This window comes from Armigeres subalbatus, chromosome 3 (assembly GCF_024139115.2).
Source record: "Armigeres subalbatus isolate Guangzhou_Male chromosome 3, GZ_Asu_2, whole genome shotgun sequence".
In the NCBI taxonomy this organism is placed as follows: domain Eukaryota; kingdom Metazoa; phylum Arthropoda; class Insecta; order Diptera; family Culicidae; genus Armigeres; species Armigeres subalbatus.
Window position 1 is genome coordinate 380,448,676 of NC_085141.1, and position 20,169 is coordinate 380,468,844.

At 43.0% G+C, this 20,169-nt stretch overlaps 1 long non-coding RNA gene across 2 annotated transcripts; it reads left to right on the forward strand.

The window, feature by feature from the left end:
* The first annotated feature begins 4,048 nt into the window (after positions 1–4,048).
* Positions 4,049–20,143, forward strand: LOC134226632 (uncharacterized). 2 transcript variants are annotated; one of them, XR_009983526.1, is made up of 5 exons: positions 4,049–4,521; positions 4,720–5,116; positions 5,175–5,277; positions 17,252–17,678; positions 17,738–20,143. It is a non-coding gene; the product is annotated as an uncharacterized LOC134226632 (long non-coding RNA). The 2 variants fall into 2 exon arrangements; XR_009983527.1 differs by having other exon boundaries at positions 4,720–5,112.
* Positions 20,144–20,169: the final 26 nt, after the last annotated feature.

A 20,169-nucleotide genomic window follows, 5' to 3' on the forward strand; every position in this document is an offset into this window, starting at 1 on the left:
GACTCCCTGTTAGTGGTATTTCACTTCGAATTTTTTTGCACCGGTTTTTTATACGTAGTTTACGTCGTGCGGTCGTATCTTCTACACAACCCTTCTATTTTTTTTTCTTCTTTATTAAAGAGGCTTTCAGCTCTTGGCTTTGACCACAGGCAACTTACCCAACTTCGGAAGTAGTGCACTGGATTCTCCTAAAGATGCGCTAAACAACGCATCAATTAGTTTGACTGATAAAACGTCGGAAAAAAGTTCGGTTCGGAAGTCCCGTCTTCTTTTTCCACGATTCTTCTTCTTTTCGCTCGAAAAAATGACATCCGCTGCGGGCCGATGAACATTTGAGTGAATTCAGAGCTTTTAGTTCACCGGATGTTCACGTTGATGTTCATTTTTCGTAAACTTTGCCCTCAGATGAGGTTTTCTTCTTACTGAAAATCAACGCGTGACGTCATCGTGGTTTAGTCCATAAGAGCAAGATTACCGGTGGTGAGTTTAAGCCGTTTGGCACCGCAGTATCATTACTTGATGTTGGAATATCAGGTAGTGTGCGACGCTTCGCTGTAGATCGAAGATGGATAAGAAGCGGGCGCCGGTTAGTTGTAGTTGCTCTTTGGTATAGATTAAGGAAATTTGTTAAGGAAATTTGTTATGGAACTGCAGCTGCTGGCAGAAGTATCAGTCAGTAGCCTGCCGTGGTGTAGAGAGGGAACTCTAATTGTTATTCTTTGTGAGGGGGTTCCCTTCTTCGGTTAACAGGTTATGGGCCCAGGAACGATTCCCGTTCTCCATCTTAGTGGGATGTTATGGCCGTCGACGTTATCGCAGTGGGATCATGGATCGGCCGCATAAGTCGCGTGGCGCAGTGGGATCATGGATCAGCCACGTAAGTCTTGGGTAGTGGCGGACGGCATTCATCAGGAAGTTGGAACGTTCGGTAGGATGCTGGCTGGTCAGCGTCCAGGAGGAGCGTCGTAACATTCAGGAGCTGGTCAACAGAGGGTGCTGTGCAAACGTCGGATAGAGGCCATTTGTACGGGCAACGGATTGGGCCAGGAGGAATTGTTCGGCGAGAAGGAGCTCTGGACGGGAGGCTCAGTGTTAGAAGGAGCCAGGAGAGTTGCGAGGCGTGCACACTAAGGAGGAGTGTTGGAATATCAGGTAGTGTGCGACGCTTCGCTGTAGATCGAAGATGGATAAGAAGCGGGCGCCGGTTAGTTGTAGTTGCTCTTTGGTATAGATTAAGGAACAGGGGGGAAGACACTTTAATCATTTCTCGAATCACTGAAAAGATTTTAAAAAAATCAAAAAGATTCAGAATGATTCGGCGGGATGAAACTTTTTTATCAATTTTTGTCTCGCCTTGATGTTTTTTTTTCAGTGCGGCGAGATTTTGTTATAAAAAACAAAATAAACAAAACCAAGCTGCTGCTCTCGGCGCAGCCCCGGAAGTCTCGACTCTTCTGGAGGCGTTCTCAAATCCGTCGGTGTTCTGGCAGATTCGGTGATATTTTCGCAGATCCGGTGATACGTATGGTGCCTATAGACATCTAGAGCTCTTGCATGAGGGAGCTTATCAGCGCGGCTGGCAAAACCAAAAGTGCTCATGGTAAGTGTTGGTGGAAATAGATTAAATTTTAATCAATGTTTCATATCGATTTTTTTTTTCTACAATCGATTTCAACGCTCTTTCGCGATTTATGACCATCCTGAAAGTGGATACCGCCCTAAGCAAAGGATGCCACGAATGGATTTCCTTGCCTTGCTAGTCAGCAAGTAGCGGTCAATAGTGATCAAATGGCATGGTCATCAGCTATCCGTTGGATAACCTGGTCAGAGTCACGAAACACCGGTCGAACCAGATTAACACGGGGTCTGCTACAGTGTCTTGCGTCCCATCACGAAACATGAATGTGTATGTGTCTTTATGAGTCGATGATACTTTCGGACCTAGCAGCCTTCGGCATGCTCTCTCTTTGTAGTTTAGTATCTTTGTGTAGCAATAAACGAAGGAAGCCCCTAAGGGATTCCGTATATAATATACTCTTTCCCAACGGAATCCTTCAGCGAATTACAATAGGTTGTTTAGGGGTATATATGTTTTTACATATTCTGAATCTGCATAAAAAACTGAGCCTAACCCCAATTTTTCAGAATTTTTGGAGCCCCGGAACTATTTTTAATTTCCATTTTAAATTTATATGGGACTAAAAATTTGTTCTTATGCTGCATGGGCCAAATGTCATTCTATGAATGTTAGTGTCATTCTATCGATTAAAATCGCTTATTGTTTGCTGTATAAAAATGTAAATAAAAGGTTTACAAACAAAATAAAAATATGTCGGAGATCAGAAAAGCATGCTCTTTATATTAAACTGCAAAAAACTCGATATTTTTCTGAGCTAAACAACCCAATTCAAATAAGATCCTCAAAAAAATCTTTAAGTGATCCTCTGGTGTATCCCAATGAAATCCAGCAATTTCCTATATAAACCCATAGCTATGGAATACTTTATGGATTCCCAGTGAAATCCCCCATCGTTTTCCAATTGATTCCAACAAATCCCAATGTAATCTTTCAGGTAAAGCTGATAAAGTCGTCCAGTATCCAGGAGACCAGGAATTCCCAATGTAATTTTCCAGCGATTGTCAATGGAATCCTTCAGCTTTCCCCAATACAGTAGCCGTTCGATAACTGCAAAATGTTTACTCTTGCAGTTAACGAATGCCGTTCGATAACTGCAACGCATTCTAGACGTCAAACGGTTGTCAATCGACGTCAGATGCAATAAAAGTGCATCTAAATGTGCATCCCAATGCATCTGTCATTGAGTCTGACATCAGTATGAAGTTTAGCGGTCCGATAACTGCAAAACTGTTGCAACTATCGAATTGGGTTGTTTAGGGGTATATATGTTTTTACATATTCTGAATCTGCATAAAAAACTGAGCCTAACCCCAATTTTTCAGAATTTTTGGAGCCCCGGAACTATTTTTAATTTCCATTTTAAATTTATATGGGACTAAAAATTTGTTCTTATGCTGCATGGGCCAAATGTCATTCTATGAATGTTAGTGTCATTCTATCGATTAAAATGGCTTATTGTTTGCTGTATAAAAATGTAAATAAAAGGTTTACAAACAAAATAAAAATATGTCGGAGATCAGAAAAGCATGCTCTTTATATTAAACTGCAAAAAACTCGATATTTTTCTGAGCTAAACAACCCAATTGCAGTTAAAAAGCATTGCAGTTAAATGACTTGCAGTTATCGAACGTCTACTGTATAATCTTTCAGTGTTTCGCCAAAGGAACCCTCCAGAGTTTCTCAATGAAATCATGCAGCAATGAATTCTCGCTTAACTTTTCAAAAGGTCCTAAGTAACATTTTTTTCATGAATTAATTTGAATAGTACATTCGCCTGCTTTTATGGTAGTTACAGGGGCACACAAGGAAGGAAATTTGTTATGGATTATTGTATATACCTATTGTTGAATAAAGAGAACTGCAGCTGCTGGCAGAAGTATCAGTCAGTAGCCTGCCGTGGTGTAGAGAGGGAATTCTAGTTGTTATTCTTTGTGAGAGGGTTTCCTTCTCTGGTCAACACTTGACACTTTACCGGTCGCTACTAAACGCGCTATGCTATAACAGTAGCGCCACAGAGAACAGACATGGAGGCTCATATAAAATTTTGTTGAAGACGTGTGTAAAGCTCCCCAGCGCCTCCAACGCAGACTGCCCGACATACAAGCTCATTCTCACCTAGCGATGGCGTTGGTTTACACTGCGTAAACAAGGTGATACTGCCATCTAGTGACAATTCAGACCAGTGGCGTAGCCACGGGGGTGGTTTTGGGTATAAAACCCCCCCCAAAGACAACATTTTTGGAAGAAATTTTTTTTTTGCGGAGAAAAAATGTTCAGAAAACCCCCCCCCAGACCAATTTTCTGGCTACGCCACTGATTCAGACTGAACACTAGCCACCACTAGCGCTAAAAAGTAAAATACGGCAATATTTTCACCAACATTATTAGCACACTAGCACCATTGACGAATACATAGACCTCAATGTCCGGTACAAACTGATTGTAATTTCGGGCACCATGTCTTCTTCTTTATTTTACGAAAAATACCCCTCGGGAGTGACGAATTACATTTAATTTCGCGACAGTTGACTTACCCCTCTCGATGGTCTGACATTTTGTTGCTGTCAAAAATCGGCAATGCGAGGTGTCAAACTCTTTGTTTACTTTAGTAATTGAATTGTGGTCTTACGTCTTGCGACTAATTAAAGTTTGTAAAATATTTATTTAGTTAAATAGTGAATAAGTTATATCACGATTTATGAGGCGCGTCCGATTGAAAGGCGATACGGGTCGTGCGAAGGATAGGTAACCTAAAATCGCTTCTAAATGGGATTTCCAAGCGAGTTTTCGTCAAGGCCACGACCGGCTCGATACATCTACCATCTGCGGCTGCTGCGGGTGGAGCATACAACCTACACACTTAAAATAAATCGCCGACTTCGGTAAAATTTTACCGAAATCTCAACCGCTGAACTGTTCGGTAAATTATTTTACTGATTTTCGGTGATTTTGACAGTTGAGCAATGGAAAAAATTACAAAAAATCTGTAAATTAATTTACCGAACAGTTCAGCGGTTGAGATTTCGGTAAAATTTACCGAATACTGTAAAATGAGCTAAGTGTGTACAGTGGATGTCCAGCATGTTACAGTAGCTGCTGTAGTAAATAGAATCTTTGGCTTTGCATCGGACAGTTTGGCGTTGCAGCAGCACCCCGTTATTCATCCAGGTGAAAGCTCACATAAACTGTTGAGCCGCGAATGAATTGCTCACTTTTAAACCAACGGCGCAGTCTGGACCGATTCTTCGATGTAAAAAAAACAAGAGCAGTTAGCCTGCCTCGCCTTATGGGAATGAGACTGCAGTTATGTGCTGCAGTGCTAAACTCCCGGAAATAAACCGAAAAAAGCGACTGACATATCTTGATTTAGTAGGCTATGGTATGCCCGGAATCTACGTTGACGATGCGTATTCTAGCGAAATTTATCGGAAACATTATTTCAAAACCGTTTGGCAAAGACATCTCTCGGCATAGTAGGTACGCAGGTACGGTAATGCTGTTGATTAATATTATTTATATGAAATTTATACTTCAGAAACTAGTACATGACCGGTAGCGCAAACTCTGTTGAGAACCGGGCGAGCATGCGAAAAATAAATGGGAACAGTGACATCTGGATCGCAAGAGTAAGCCATCAGGTGAGTAGTTTTCCGAAATAGTTTATTGCGGTTCCAGTTGAAAATCGTTATGAGCTCACGCGACAATTAAAATTTCTCTCATTTACGGATGTCGCAATTGCCTCCCGAATAGTACGTATATAAACGCACGGCTATGGCATAAATTCGAACTACTGGGAAATGGAAGAAAACTCGATTCGTTGGTTCAGCTCACTTCGATTTTCAATCGTATTTATTATGTCTTCCGGTTCCTGATATATTTACGGTTTTATTACAAACTGATTATTCTGAACTTGTAATATGATTTGTAAAGCGTTTATTTTTCATAAATACGTTGGGTTTAGTTATTCGAGTTTGACGTGGTTTAATTTTGTTTAAACTTGATTGTTTTTATTGATCTCGATTCAGTTTAGTTCAAAGAGTGAATTGGTAAATTATTTTCAATTCAAGTAATTACAGACTTTCGGTCAATTCACATGAACCATCTTACCCTGGTTACCCGCAATTTGAAAATTCCCACCTTGCGGCTTAGTGCTCATTACGACTCCTGCAGTTATAACTGCGGGATTTTAAATCAAGTTACCTTTTATGTTTTCGCATTATGACTAACACTAGCATTGTGACTGAATATTCTTATGGGAAGTCGAAACCGAAGTGGGAGGAAAAGAAACACGATCGGACGGACAGACATGTTCAGTTCGTCGAGCTGAGTCGATTGGTATATAACACTATGGGTCTACGAGCCTTCTAAACAAAAGTTCGTTCTCGGAGTGAAATGATAGCCTTTCGGTACAACTTTGTTGTACGAGAAAGACAAAAACACAGCTTAATGTCTTCTAGGTATTTCAAAGGGAAACATTTTGGGATCCCCAAGAGCATCGTTTTAGAATCAAAAGGGAATTCCTTTTGGCATACTTAACCTTTTCAGAACGCCCGCCCATTTTTGTAACACGAGCACGCGTGCGTTGTATTCACTACACTTTTTGCATTTATTATGGTTATCATCTCTCAAAGCTAAGGAAATAGACGCTTACAATCTTCAATAAACTTGTTCAGAACATCCAGACCTTTAACCTAAAATGCAGTATACACACTTAAAAGTTGGGAATTAATCCGTTTGGCAGCGCTAGCATATGCGCGATAATTTAATGTGGTGGATATTTTAAGACCTATTATATAACACATAGGCAGCTTTGCCGTAGAATGTGGTCCTTCCATGATTTCCAAACGCTAGCGATCCTCGCGGTGGAAGGCAAGCTTCACTGAACAACGCGTATTTATAAGACAGAGCAGCATCGCATGCTTTGTTGTCTCTTTCTTTTGCCTTGGATATATGGGAGTGCCGCCCGTCAATTGTTGATATGTACACAAAGAGCTTACTTTGAAAATAGCAGTTTGTTCTATGATGCCTATCTGTTTTGTGCCTTTTATTTATTTTCAGACTAAGGCCGGAGTGGCCTGTGCAGTGCATAAAAGTCTTCTCCATTCAGCTCGGTCCGCAAGTCGTCCTCCACTTGATCGATCCACCTTGCTCGGTGTGCACCTCGCCTTCTTGTTCCCGTCGGATCGTTGTCGAGAACCATTTCTACCCGATTGCTGTCCGACATTCTGGCTACGTGCCCGGCCCACTGCAGTCTTCCGATTTTCGCGGTGTGAACGATGGATGGTTCTCCCAACAGCTGATGCAACTCGTGGTTCATTCGCCTCCTCCACGTACCGTCCGCCATCTGCACCCCACCATAGATGGTACGCAGCACTTTCCTTTCGAAAACTCCTAGTGCGCGTTGGTCCTCCACGAGCATCGTCCAGGTCTCGTGTCCTTGGAGAACTAGCGGTATAATAAGCGTTTTATAGATAGTCAGTTTGGTACGGCGGCGAACTCTATTTGATCGGTTACGATTTCCTGCTATGATGCGTCTCCGAATTTCTTTGCTGGTATCGTTATCGGAGGTCACCTGTGAGCGCATGTACACGAATTCTTCAACCACCTCGATTTCGTCACCACCGATACAATCCGTTTAGCTTCCCTTTTCAATCTGATGTAGGCTTCCTCCATCTTCTCAAAGTTACGTGTCGTCGGCGAAACCAAATAGCTGGACAGACTTCGTGAAAATCGTACCACTCGTGTCGATCCTTGACCTTCGTATTACCCCCTCTAAAGCGAATAGCAGACACGAAAGACCATCACCTTGCCGTAATCCTTTGCACGTTTCAAATGGACTCGAGAATGCCCCTGAAACGCACATCACCCGATCCATCGTCGTCTTGACCAACCGTATCAGTTTATCCGGAAATTCGTTTCGTGCATTAGCTGCCATAGCTGGTCCCGATCGATTGTATCATATGCGGCGTTGAAGTCGATAAATAGATTATGTGTGGGCACGTTGTATTTGCGGCATTTTTGCCTATAGGATTTATAAAGTTATTACTTTACTTATGGGTCCTGTACACCTCCAGTGTTGCAAAGGGCCGACTTGAATTTCCATCTTGAGCGATTTAACCCGTTTCGGTCTGACCTACAAATCAAAATTTAAATAACCCGTGTGGGCTCATTTTTCGTCCGATTGCCATGAAATTTTCAGGGAAGAAGCGTCATCATGTCTGGGGGGGGGTCCTGGGTCTGGTGCAGTCAAAAACGGGTCATGTTTTTTTAAAACCATTGATAAATGAACAAAAGAGCCCAGATTGTTGATGCAAACGTGGTCAATCATCATTGACCAGCACCAGAAGTAAGTTTTGATACAATTGGATCACCAGGACATGGTTTCGGATGTTCCGGGAACCTGGTTCCCTGGGGTAGTGGACACTTTTCAAGTGGTGTAAAAACCAGTCTTTTTATTTATTTATTATCAGACTAAGACCGGAGTGGCCTGTGCTGCACATAAAAGTCTTCTCCATTCAGCTCGGTCCATGGCTGCACTTCGCCAACCACGCAGTCTGCGGAGGGTCCGCAAATCGTCCTCCACCTGATCGATCCACCTTGCCCGCTGTGCACCTCGCCTTCTTGTTCCCGTCGGATCGTTGTCGAGAACCATTTTCACCGGATTACTGTCCGACATTCTGGCTACGTGCCCGGCCCACCGCAGTCTTCCGATTTTTGCGGTGTGAACGATGGATGGTTTTCCCAACAGCTGATGCAACTCGTGGTTCATTCGCCTCCTCCACGTACCGTCCGCCATCTGCACCCCACCATAGATGGTACGCAACACTTTCCTTTCAAAAACTCCCAGTGCGCGTTGGTCCTCCACGAGCATCGTCCAGATCTCGTGTCCGTAGAGAACTACCGGTCTTATAAGCGTTTTGTAGATAGTCAGTTTGGTACGGCGACGAACTCTATTCGATCGGAGCGTCTTACGGAGTCCAAAGTACGTACGATTTCCAGCCACTATGCGCCTCCGAATTTCTCTGCTGGTATCGTTATCGGCGGTCACCAGTGAGCCCAAGTACACGAATTCTTCAACCACCTCGATTTCGTCACCACCGATAGAAACTCGTGGTGGGTGGCTTACATTGACCTCTCTTGAGCCTCTTCCTATCATGTACTTCGTCTTCGACGTGTTGATGACTAGTCCAATCCGTTTAGCTTCGCTTTTCAGTTATTTTTCAGTCTGATGTAGGCTTCCTCTATCCTCTCAAAGTTACGTGCCATGATATCAATGTCGTCGGCGAAAACAAATAACTGGACGGACTTCGTGAAAATCGTACCACTTGTGTCAATCCCTGCTCTTCGTATTACCCCTTCCAAAGCGATGTTGAATAGCAGACACGAAAGACCATCACCTTGCCGTAACCCTCTACGCGTTTCGAAGGGACTCGAGAATGCCCCTGAAACTCGAACTACGCACATCACCCGATCCATCGTCGCCTTGATCAACCGTATCAGTTTATCCGGAAATCCGTTTTCGTGCATAAGCTGCCATAGCTGGTCCCGATCGATTGTATCATATGCAGCTTTGAAGTCGATAAATAGATGATGTGTGGGCACGTTGTATTCGCGGAATTTCTGCCATACCTGACGTATGGCGAACACCTGGTCTGTGGTAGAGCGTTCACCCATCAATCCCGCCTGGTACTGCCCCACGAACTCTTTTGTGCCTCACCACCGTGTTTAAACAGCTCTCCTGGTAGTTGGTCAACTCCAGGGGCTTTGTTGTTTTTCAGCCGGCCGATCTCCTCCTGGATTTCCTGGAGATTCGGAGCCGGAAGTCGCATGTCCTGCGCGCGTGCTCCTAGGTTCATTACCATACCGCCACCGTTGTCTGCCATATCGCCATTCAGGTGCTCTTCGTAGTGCTGTCGCCACCTTTGGATCACCTTACGCTCGTTCGTAAGAAGGTTCCCGTTTATGTCCTTACACATATCGGGCTGTGGCACGTGGCCCTTACGTGAACGGTTCAACTTCTCATAGAACTTTCGTGCGTTATTAGCGCGGTACAGTTCCTCCGTCTCTTCACGGTCTCGATCTTCCTGCTGGCGCTTTTTCCTCCGGAAATCGAGTTTTGTCTGTTCCGCGCCCGTTTGTATCGTGCCTCGTTCGCCCTCGTGCGGTGTTGCAGCAATCTCGCCCATGCTGCATTCTTCTCCTCAACTAACTGCTCACATTCGCCGTCATACCAGTCGTTCCTCTGATCCGGAGCCACCGTGCCTAGTGCAGCGGTTGCGGTGCTTCCAATGGCGGATCGAATATCTCTTCAGCCATCTTCAAGAGATACTGCGCCTAGCTGCTCTTCCGTTGGGAGTGCCACTTCCAGCTGCTGCGCGTAGTCTTGGGCTAGTCTACCGTCTTTTAGCCGCCCAATGTTTAGCCGCGGCGGACGACTCCGACGCGTGTTGATCACCGTCGAGAGTTTTGAGCGCAGACATACTGCAACGAGGTAGTGGTTGGATTCAATATTCGCACTGCGATAAGTGCGTACGTTGGTGATGTCGGAGAAGAATTTGCGGTCGATTAGAACGTGGTCGATTTGGTTTTCTGTTACTTGATTAGGTGATTTCCATGTGGCCTTGTGGAAGATCCATAAAGTACGTCAATTTTTGTATGGATCGTCACGCTGCTCTGAACCCCCCCTCCCCCCTAGAGGCGTGACGTACTTTGTGGACGGCCCCTTGTGGATATTCTTGCGGGGGAAGAAAGTGCTTCGGACTACCATTCCGCGGGAGGCTGCAAAGTTTATGCATCGTTGGCCGTTGTCGTTCGATACGGTATGCAGACTATCCGGTCCGATGACCGGTCTATACATTTCCTCCCTTCCTACCTGAGCGTTCATGTCACCGATGACGATTTTGACGTCCCGCTGTGGGCATCCATCGTATGTCTGCTCCAGCTGCGCATAGAACGCTTCTTTCTCGTCGTCGGATCTCCCTTCGTGTGGGCAGTGCACGTTGATGATGCTATAGTTGAAGAAACGGCCTTTTATCCTCAGCTTGCACATCCTTGCGTTGATTGGCTGCCACCCAATCACGCGTTGGCGCATCTTTCCCAGCACTATGAAGCCGGTTCCCAGCTCGTTGGTGGTGCCACAGCTTTGGTAGAAAGTAGCCGCTCGATGCCCGCTTTTCCACACTTTCTGTCCTGTCCAGCAGATTTCCTGCAGCGCTACGACATCGAAGTTGCGGGGATGTAATTCATCGTAGAAACTCCTGTCGCAACCTGCGAAGCCTAGCGACTTACAGTTCCATGTTCCAAGCTTCCAATCGTGATCCTTTATTCGTCGCCTAGGTCGTTGCCGATTGTATCGAGTCGTATTATCTTCTATGTCGTTCGTAATAGTTGTTTTTAAAGGCGGCTTATTGGGCCTGCGCAAACCTCCTGTCTCGTTGGAGGGCCGTTGTGTCAGGGCTGTTTAGCGTCCCACATAACACCAGGACTTGGGCTTGTGCGCTTTGAGCGGCACACGGTCGCTTTGGCGGAGCCTACTTGCGGATTCATGCAGCTTTTTATAGAGGTTTAACAGGGCCCACTGTCAAACCCCACCACATCCTAGGCAGGCGCCACAACTCGCAGATGGCCTGGGGAGGGATCGTCAAGCCCTTGGACATAGTCCCTGCTGCCCAAAAACCAGTCTTGCGACATATCAAACTTCATGATTTTGGAAGACAATCTCAATAGATGAGTTTTTGAAAGGTTTTGGATACATTGGTCACGGCCGGAAGTGTTCCCGGAAACCTGGTTCCCTCAGGGAAGCGGACAAATTTCGACTAGCACCGAAACCCATCTTGCGACATATCAAACTCCATGATTTTGAAAGACAAGTTCAATAGATGAGTTTTTGAGAGGTTTTGGACACATTGTCCACATCCGGAAGTGTTCCCGGGAACCTGGTTCCCTCAAGGAAGTGGACAAATTTCGATTAGCGCCGAAACCCATCTTGCGGCACATCAAACTTCATAATTTTGGAAGACAATCTCAATATATTAGTTTTTTAAAGGCTTTGAATACATTGGCCACGTCCGGAAGTGTTCCCGGCGGCCTGGTTCCCTCAGAAGCGGACAAATTTTGATTAGCACCGTAACCCATCTTGCGACATATCAAACTCCATGGTTATGAACGACAAGCTTCTTCTTCTTCTTCGTTGGCATTACATCCCCCACTGGGACATTGCTGCCTCGCAGCTTAGTGTTCATTAAGCACTTCCACAGTTATTAACCGCGAGGTTTCTAAGCCAAGTTACCATTTCTGCATTCGTATATTATGATGCTAGCAAGATGATACTTTTAAGCCCAGGGAAGTCGAGACAATTTCCAAGCCGAAAATTATCTAGACCGGCACCGGGAATCGAACCTAGTCACCCTCAGCATGGTCTTGCTTTTAAGCCGCGCATCTTACCGCACGGTTTGGGAGATTTTTAACACATTGGCCACGTCCGGAAGTGCTCCCGGGAACCTGGTTCCCTCAGGAGACCGGACAAATTGCGATTAGCACAGAAACCCATATTGCGACATGTCAAACTCCATGATTTTGAAAGATAAGCTCAATACATGAATTTTTGGACACATTGGCCACGTCCGTAAGTGTTTCCAGGAACCTGGTTCCCTCAGTGGACCGTACAAATTTCGATTAGCACGGAAACCCATTTCGCGACATGTCAAACTCCATGATTTTGAATCACAAGCTCAATAGATGAGGTTTTGAGGGGTTCGGACACATTGACCACGTTCGAAAACGTTCCTGAGAACCTGAATCCAAATCCGGAAGTCAAGGAGACCTGATTCGCTAAGTGAGGTAGGCAAATAACAATTAGCGCCGAAACCCAATTTTCGACGTATCGAACACCATGACTTTGAAAGACAAGCTCATTAGATTAATTTGAAACTTTGACCATATCGGCCATATGGAGTGTTCCCTGCAGCCTGGTTCTCTCAAGGAATTGGAGGTTATCAGTTAACCACGAAACCTACTTTGCAATACATTAGAATTCATTATTTAGAAAGACAAACCCAGCAGATGAGCTATTGAAAGTTTTTAGACGCATTTCCACGTTCGAAAACGTTCCTCACTATCTTATTCTTCTTCTATGGCTCTACATTCCAACTGGAACTTGGCATGGCTTTTGAACTTAGTGTTCTATTAGCATTTCCACAGTTATTAGTTTAAAGCTTTTCTATGCCCGCAATTGCATGATTATGTATGTTGTGTGGCAAGTACAATTGATAAACTATGCCCAAGAAGTCGATAATGCTTCCCATCCGTAAACATCCTTGGCCGGACCAAGAATCGAACTCGCCATCTCCGAATTGACAATCCTACGTCTTTTCTCGCAAGGCTAACTGGAGACCCGGATCCATCAGTATAGTGGACAAATTTATATTTGCCTCGAATCCCATTTTACGAAAAAATAATTTACATAATTACGAAAGACAAGCTCAGCAAAGAGTCCGGTCAATATGTCTGAATGCTCTCAAAACTTCATCTTGTTTGGACTTTCAAAATCAAAGTTTGATTCGTAGCAAGATAGATTTCTGAGCTAATAAAAATATGTGCACTTTCCCATGAACACTTCCGGACGTGGCCAACGTGTCCAAAAATTATTAAAAAATTGTTTTTCAAAATCATGAACCAAGAAAATTATTTAACTTTTTTTAGTGGAATGTCTTTACTGAACACTTCCGGACGTGGCCAACGTGTCCAAAAATTATTAAAAAATTGTTTTTCAAAATCATGAACCAAGAAAATTATTTAACTTTTTTTAGTGGAATGTCTTTACTGAACACTTCCGGACGTGGCCAACGTGTCCAAAAATTATTAAAAAATTGTTTTTCAAAATCATGAACCAAGAAAATTATTTAACTTTTTTTAGTGGAATGTTTTTACTGTCATAAGACGAGTATACAGTATAACCTCCTTGATTCGATATTGAAGGGACCGTCGACTCATGGAAATATCGAGATGTGGAATAGAAAATCCTTCAAGTAGCTGTTTGAAGGGACCAAAGTAACCCCGACAATATTTTTTTATTATTGAATAATAATGAATCAAGGAAGCAATTGAGTCGATATCGAGTCATAGAACATCGACTCATGGAGGCTTGCCTGTAGTACAGTTCCATTTAATTCCACTACGACGTGGTGGAATTAAATGGAATTGTACTAAACTCATCTTATGATAGTGAAAATCATGGAGTTTTATATGTCGCAAGATAAGTTTCGTAGCAAATACAAATGTGGTCAATATGTCCAAAACCTCTCAAAAACTCATCTTTTGAGCTTGTCTTTCAAAATCATGGAGTTTGATATGTCGCCTGATAGGTTTCAGGGCTAATCGAAATTTGATCGCTTCCCTGAGGGAGCCAGGTTCCCGGGAACACTTCCGGACGTGGCCAATGTGTCAAAAATCTTTAAAAAATGCATGTATTGAACTTGTCTTTCAAAATCATGGATCAAGATGGGTTACGGTGCTAGTCGAGATTTGTCCGCTTCTGGGGAACCATGCCGCCGGGAACACTTCCGGACGTGGCCAATGTATCCAAAACCTTTCAAAAACTAATATATTGAGATTGTCTTCCAAAATTATGAAGTTTGATATGTCGCAAGATGGGTTTGGTGCCACTTGGGTACCACTTGAAAAGTGTCCACTACCCCAGGGAACCAGGTTCCCGGAACATCCGGAACCATGTCCTGGTGATCCAATTGTATCAAAACTTACTTCTGATGCTGGTCAATGATGATTGACCACATTTGCATCAACATTCTGGGAACTTTCGTTCATTTATCAATGGTTTTTAAAAAAAATGACCCGTTTTTGACTGCACCTGACCCAGGACCCCCCCTCAATAAATCCGGCCGGATTGGCACCATGGTCAAATCAAGTCACGTACCAAAAAACAGACATGTTGACGCTTCTTTCCCGAAAATTGCATGGCAATCGGACGAAAAATGAGCCTACACGAGTTATTTCAATTTTGATTTGTAGGTCAGACCGAAACGGTTGCCAGGCTAGATTTCGGTCGACTTGAGCCTCTGGGTCTGCATCTGCTGCGATGTCCCAGGGGGTTCCAGTTTAATGCTTGTTTATAGAATTCGTTTCCCGCCCCTACGCAAAGTGTGTCTTACCCAGTCTCACTTCCGATCCCAAATTTCTGTTGCTATCGGCCTCTGGTGACAACGACGATGAAGCTCTTTGTTTGAGATCCAGTTGTGAGGCCACCAGGCCCGAATTATGTGTTGATGAATACCTGCACTGTTGTTCTACGCATAACTACGCTATTCTTATTATAATCTACGCTATTTTGCTACCAAGATATTGAAAGCTTTCAACATTCTTCTCTGATTGCCTTGCTACTATAAAACTGTAAGGTGTCGCCGTGTTTACATCGAACGATTTGGTTTTGATGACTAAACCTGCCGAGGAAGAGCGCTCAGAGCATATCAGAGCGCCGTTGAGCGAGGAGTGCAACGTCATCAGCCAATCCGATGTCGTTTAGGTGCGCCATTGTTATAGGCTGCCATATAGCAGACCGCTGTTTGGATCACGGCCAGATGCACCTACCAGAATCTCGTCAATTACGATGAGGAACAGTAACGGTGATAGAATACAATCTTGCCTCACATCAGCTACGACCCGGATTGGGTCGGACAAGACCCCATTGTGCAGCACTCTGCACGACAAGCCCTCGTACTGAGCCTCGATAAGGCCGATGATTTTGTCAGGAACCCCCTTGCGTCTCAGGGCGCCCCACATATTATCTTGATTGAGACGGTCGAAAGCTTTTTCGTAGTCAATGAATATCAAGTAAAAGGACTCTTGGAATTCATTAACCTGCTCCAGAATGATACGAAGCGTGACAATACGGTCCACACAGGATCCTCCGATACGGAATGGACCGGAGATTCGCATCAATCTACTCCTGAATCCGGGCTAGGATAACTTTGCATCGAACTTTGAGAACGGTACACAGCAACATAGTGCCTCGCCAGTGCATACAGTCAGGCCACCCTTTTTGGGCACCTTCACTAAGATACCTTGCCTCCAGTCGACCGGTTGCGGTGTCCCAGATATTACGAAATAAACGGTGCAGTAGTTAAGCGGATGGCATGGGGTCAGCATTGAGCACCTCGACTGATATGTGATCGGCCCTTGGAGCTTGGTTCTATTTCATTCTTTGGATGGCTCGGTCAATAACTGACCATTTGCGTCTTTCACAGGCATCGTTGCATTCATCTACGGCATAAGCGTCGTGAGATATCGTAGAGGAGACAAATGTCCCCGGTTGTTGCGGCTATCTCTCCTTCGTCAACCAGAGAGTCCACCCCCGCTCGCTTGTCCCGTCGACATGACCGTTTCAGTTTCTTCTCCAAGCCCGAGTATCGTTGACGAGCTAATACTTTGGCTTCTTTGGTTTTTGTTCGCTCTATCGCGGCTTTGGCTTCTCTTCGCTCCTCTATATTCCTCCAGATCTCATCGGTTATCCATTGTTTTCTCTGGGTGCGCAGTTCGCCCATATCTGCCAGGTAAAGCCATTCTTGATAGCGGTCCATTAGCTTAGTTTAGCTTTGACTGACTACACATATCTATGGTTGCTACTCCGTGATTGACCAGAATCAGTGAAATTGCACAAAGAATTAACTGAATGATTGACTGGGATTGTTCAAGCATTAATTCTTGATAGCGGTCCATTAAACTTCAATACTGCCACCTCCGGAATATCTGGAGCACGTGTCTCCAATTTTTCAATAAAGAACCGTTTCACTTAGAGGCCTAGATAGTATCCAGGCTCTAGTTTCACCGTAGCATCTTCCAGTCGAGGGGTCTCCAGTAGCCTTGCGAGCAAAGGCGTAGGATTGCCAATCCGGGGATGGCGAGTTTGATTCTCGGTCCGGTCTTGTGTTTTCGGGTTGGAAACTTTCTTGCCTTCTGGGCATAGTGTATCCATTGTACTTGCCACACAAGATACATACTCTTGCAATGGTGGGCATAGAAAAGCTTACAATTAATAACTGAGTAAATGCTAATAGAATACTAAGTTTAAAAGCTAGGTCAAGTTCCAGATGGACTGTAGAGCCATGGAGAAGAAGAAGAAGATCTTCCAATCGAAGTGTTGAACCGTCGTCCAACTCTCTCCTCCTGACAACGAATCCCTCAGGTACCTGGAGATTGTCGAAGGAATTTCATGAAGTTATTTTGTGAATGAATTCCCGAAGAAATTCCGAGTGGCAATCCTAAAGGCAGAGATGCATCTGAATACGAGAACATGTGTTCGTGTTCAAAACGTTCTGAACACTTCACACTGTTCAAGAGCACTGACCTAACTTAGCAACTTGACAACTTAATTTATTGGCTTTTTTCGGCTGCTAATCTTCAGTTTCTATTCATTTCACACTTGCCGCTCGCTTGCGGCAACGAATCCGCTCCAAAATGCAATGCTTTGAAAAAGTAACCTTATGAAAAATGTATCGCTTTTTTCAGAATGTTAACGAACAAATTATTTAAATATGATACTTTTTAAAATTAAATGGTAAGTGTGAACTAACTGATTTTCTTAATGCGATTCTATTCTAGCAGGGTCTATACGATCGTACACGACCAATACATCAACCACCACCAGCTAAATGGATTCGGCATTCTCCAACCTACGAGTCAGAAAAGGGTCCATCGCCTAAGCTCAGAGAATCGTTTGTGTATAATAGCGCTAGCTGGAGCTTCGACACGTGTCCAAACAATATCCATCAATATCCATCCAAGACCAAACAATATCCATCCATCCGGCTTGAAGGAATCTATTATTGAATGCAGTAGGGAATGATTAGGAAAAATAGTCTACTAGATTTGAGCAACAAGAAAAATATGCGCATAACAAAGAACAGAAGAAACGAAGGCTCCTCCGCAAGCTCGATATTCTATTGACCACTGGTTCCTGTCTTTGAGAGTACGTGTGCGTGAAAAATATTACCAATGTGAAGGTAATCTGCGATATCCTGATTTACAGGTAACATTTGGACTACATTCAATTATTCTAAGTTAACCTACATTTATTTCCTTCAACAGGATTGAATCGAATGGGAAGAATGATGGCAGAATCACTCAGAACTCTACTAACTATTCCTCACCTAGTTCTTAAAGCACCAATAATAGTGATTTATGAAAACAACACAACTATATGCAGAAGTCTTAACCCCCGGAGGCACAGAAGGAAAAATCTAAAACGATGCCGAAACCACTGTCTCACATCACGATGTTAGAAACGAACATTCATCGAAACTCTAAAGGGGAAAGGCATCACGGATCGTCCTTGGAGCTCATCAAGAACTTTATATCGGTTTACTACAAATATATCGCCAGTGCACTTTGACTTCAATCATAGACCAATCATTCAATCATAGGCCTAATAATCAATCAGACCAATCAATCAATTATAGACAATCAATCATAGACGAAACAATCAATCATAAACCAATAAATTATTAATAAATCAATCAATCAATCCCGTGATGAACTTATTTTTAAGATACAAATTCTCGTTAATAAAGTATTAAAAAAAATCAATCAATCATGGATCAATCAACTATAGGCCAACCAATATCAATCATAGGGCGATCAATTAATCATAAACCAGTCAATCAATCATATACCAATCAATTAATCATAGGCCAATCAATCATAGATCAATCAATCAGTCATAAACCAATCAATTAATCATAGGCCAATCAATAAGTCATAGACCAATCAATTAATCATAGGCCAATCAATCAATCATAGACCAATAAATCAATCATAGGCCAATCAATATCAATCATAGATCAAGCAGGGGGCCCTCCTTAGCCGTGTGGTAAGATGCGCGGCTACCAAGCAGTACCATGCTGAGGGTGGCTGGGTTCGATTCCCGTCGCCGGTCTAGGCAATTTTCGGTTTGGAAATTGTCTCGACTTCCCTGGGCATAAAAGTATCATCGTGTTAGCCTCATGATATACAAATGCAGAAATGGTAACTTGGCTTAGAAACCTCGCAGTTAATAACTGTGGAAGTGAATGAACACTAAGCTACGAAACGGCAATGCCCCAGTGAGGGAATTAATGCCAATGAAGAAGAAGAAGAAGATTAAGCAATGAATCATTTTTTAGTTCTTTATTTAAGTGATTTTTTAATGTGAAATAAAGTTCATCACTGCAATCAATCATAGGCCAATGAATTAATCATAGATCAATCAATCATTCATAAACCAATCAATCAATCATAGATCAATCAATCAATCATAGGACAATCAATGAATCATAGACCAATCAATCATTCATAGGCCAATCAAATAATCATAGGCCAATCAATCAATTAGAGATCAATCAATCAATCATAGCCCAATCAATTAATCATAAGCCAATCAATAAATCATAAACCAATCAATCAATCATAGACCAATCAATCAATCATAGGCCAATCAATCAATCATGGACCATACAATCAATCATAGACCAAGCAATAATGGGCCAACCAATCATTCATAGGTCAATCAATCAGTCATAGGCCAATAAATCAGTCATGAATCAATCAATCATAGGGCAATCATAGGCAAATCAATCAATCATAAACCGATCAATCAATCAATCATAGGCCAATCAATCAATCAATGATAGACCAGTCAATCGATCATAGGCCAATATATTATAGACCTATCAATCAATCATAGACCAATCAATTAACCATAGGTCAATCAATCAATCATAGGCCAATCAATTAATCATAGACCAATAGATTCGTCGATTGATATTTATATTACACTATGGATCTCCGGCTCCTCTATCAAAATTGCATTTTGAAGTGAGTTGACACCGTATTATGTATGAAATATATATTAGTTTGAAATAAAATAAAGTGATTTTAAGATAAATCTAAATTAATCTTCTTCTTCTTATTGGCATTACATACCCACACTGGGACAGAGCCGCCTCACAGCTTAGTGTTTATTAAGCACTTCCACAGTTATTAACTGGGAGGTTTCTAAGCCATGTTACCATTTTTGCATACGTATATCATGAGGCTAGCACGATGATACTTTTATGCCCAGGAAAGTCGAGACAATCTAAATTAAATTGAAGTTAAAAAGTTAAAATGAAACGAACTTTTCACTTTCGGACTACACACATGGACTACATTCAAACACAAATGCAAACTACTAAAACTAAACCAACTTCAATGAAACTTCATAAAATTTTCGTATTGTTAAGTAATAAATTTAAGAGTAGAGTGTACTAATTATTTTTTTTAATAAATATCTCAGTGTATCATCTTATTTGGCTCTCTAGTTTTCCATGCGAGCACAAGTATAGCATTAGCTATCCAAAGATGAGTTCGATTTCCCGTTCGGCCTAGGATGTTTTCGGGTGGAAAACATACTCTGCTCCCTGGGCATAAAAAAGCTGTTAATAATAATTCTGGAAATGCTTAGAAAACACGTTGTATTTGAAAAACAGGGCAAGTTCAACATG